This window comes from Choloepus didactylus, chromosome 19 (genome assembly GCF_015220235.1).
Source record: "Choloepus didactylus isolate mChoDid1 chromosome 19, mChoDid1.pri, whole genome shotgun sequence".
Lineage (NCBI taxonomy): Eukaryota > Metazoa > Chordata > Mammalia > Pilosa > Megalonychidae > Choloepus > Choloepus didactylus.
Genome location: NC_051325.1, coordinates 9604792 through 9607242, shown reverse-complemented (window position 1 = coordinate 9607242; position 2451 = coordinate 9604792). Strand labels below are relative to the sequence as shown.

Genomic DNA, 2451 nt, shown 5'->3' with positions numbered 1-2451 from the left:
CCCTTTGAGGACTCCATTTACGTGTTTTGTAGACTGCTTGAAGTTGTGCAGTGGCTCATGATGCTATTTTAAGCTTATTTTTCCTCTTAGGATTTCATCTTGTGTAGTTTCTGTTGCTATCTTTAATTTCTCTAATATTTCCTTCTGCAATTTAAGCTGATATTAATCTCACCTGGTTGGATTTTTCATCTCAGACATTATAGTTTTCATTTACAGATGTTTAATTTGGACTTTTAAAAATCTTCCATTTCTCTACTTTTCTTTTTGAATGTTTGGGAACTGTTTTTATGTCCTTGTTTGCAAATTCTAATATCCATGTTGGTTCTGGATCAGTTTTGATGGATTGACTTTTCTTCTCACGATATAATTTATTTTCCTGTTTCTTTCATGTCTGGTAATGTTTTCCAGTTTTGGCAAAAGATTTTATTTGCTAATCCCCCTAAATCAAAATTCATAAAATAGTCACTCACTGCAAAAACAGTTCTATGATAAAACATTTTAAATCATCCTCTCCTCTCTTCCCAGGATACACTCTTTTGTGTGTATCACAATTTAGAGCAAACTGATGTACAGAAATACTCTGTGTGAATAGCAATGGCACTTGTTATTCTACTCTCACTTTCTGATAAGCCCCCCTGACAGTCAAGGGTAGCTTCTTCTGTAGCTTCTCCCTTTTGATAGAAATTTACCACAAACTTTTCTTTATAGCAAAATATTTAAAAATCCCTTCCCCTGTTCGTCACACATCAATTGGAAAAGTACAGAATTGAAAACTATCCCCTCCCCCTGCCTCACCCAGCTGTGGTCAAAACACTGAATATTGAAGAATATCTGGGTTATTTTCAGTTCTTGAGTTATATACTTAGGTATTTACAGAGAAAATTGAACCTCAAGTTCTGTTGCTCCTAATTCCTATAATAAATTTCAAAATCTTTAATCTATCTATCTATCTATATATACATATATGTACATGTATGTGTGTACATATATAGGTATATCTTCTGCCGGTTCTGTTCCCTAGAGAACAGACTAATACACTCCCCAAAATGGGTAATGGAAGAGAGGATTTGATTAGCACAGCTGAGAAATGGAGCCATTCTATGACTGTGCAAAGCAGGCTTTCTCAACCATCAATGATACTTACCTGTTCATCAAAAACCTTTAAATGAGATTCCAGTCCCAAATATAGAATATATTTCAAAGAGACTGCTGAGATATATGAACAGAACAGAATGCACATGAAGGCACAGAGTAAAGAATCCCAAGAAATTTTTAGTGCCATTTTCATTTAATAAGCTAGTAGGATAGAAACCTTATGATCCTGGCTGTGATTACACCAAGAGGTTTCCATGGATAGCTGCAGGGAAGCATGATTGGCAGCCAGTATCCTCTGGCTCACTACGCTAAGAGAGTGAAGACTTCCAGCACCAACTTCCTGGAGAGGTTTACTGCTAGGGAGTATACTAGAGGTATTTGGTGAAGACTTCTTTAGGGAAAAGATTTTTGGCTCCCTCTTCAGAGTTGGTTGGAAGAATCATCACACTGTGTCCATCCTTCCAGTCACCTGGGATAGCAACCTTCTTCTGTGCCCTCAGCAGGAGAGAAATAACCATTTTGAGAATCTCATCAAAGGTCTTTCCAGTGGGAGCTAGAGAGAAGAGAGAGAGCTTCAGTTTCTTATCAGGTTCAAAAATAAATACCAGAGAGCCACCAGGAAAATACTCTTTTCATCCTTCTCTGCTGAGTCCATCTTGCTCAACAATATGGCCAGGTCTTGATTCTGATCACTGATGATGGGAAATGGTAATGTTTCCATGGGCGTCTCACCATTGTACGCATCAATATCTTGCTCCAGGCCACATGGTCCTCAACACTGTCTATTGAAAGGGCAGTCATCTTCTTAACATCCCTCTTGGCAAATTCTGGTGCCAGCTTTGCAGCTCGGCCATGCTCCATGGTGTACACTGGGGTAAAGTCCTTGAGAGTGGGAGAAGAATATGCCCCTAGAGCCTCCCAGATAGTAGTGGAAACTGAGTCAGCTGATGGTGGTATTAGCCTCAAAGTTGTGCATGGCAACTCTGGTGAGGTGGGCAAGGAGATACAACAGAAGAGCCCCTGGTCAGCTGGCTCTGCAGGCCTGGTAATTTTTGATTGGATGCCTGACATGGCAAATTTTGCCTTTTTAAGGGCTGAATGTTATTGTATTCCTATAAATATTCTTGAGTTTCATTATGGAACAGATAAATTATTGGAGACAGTTTGACCCTTTAGTCTTGCTTTTGTGATTGGTTATATGGGAAAATAGCATGGTTATAATAGGGTTAATTATTCCCTCCAAAGGCAAGACCTTCTGGGTATTGTATCTAGTGCTCTGTGAATTTTAAGAGTTTCCATTCTTGCTAGTTGGTGTTTCTGTCACTATTCCCAGCCTGGTGTGAGTGCCAGGCAATG

At 39.1% G+C, this 2451-nt stretch overlaps 1 pseudogene; it reads right to left on the bottom strand.

The window, feature by feature from the left end:
* Positions 1–1463: 1463 nt before the first annotated feature.
* On the bottom strand, positions 1464–2071 carry LOC119516054 (annotated as a pseudogene).
* Between the last annotated feature and the right edge of the window lie 380 nt (positions 2072–2451).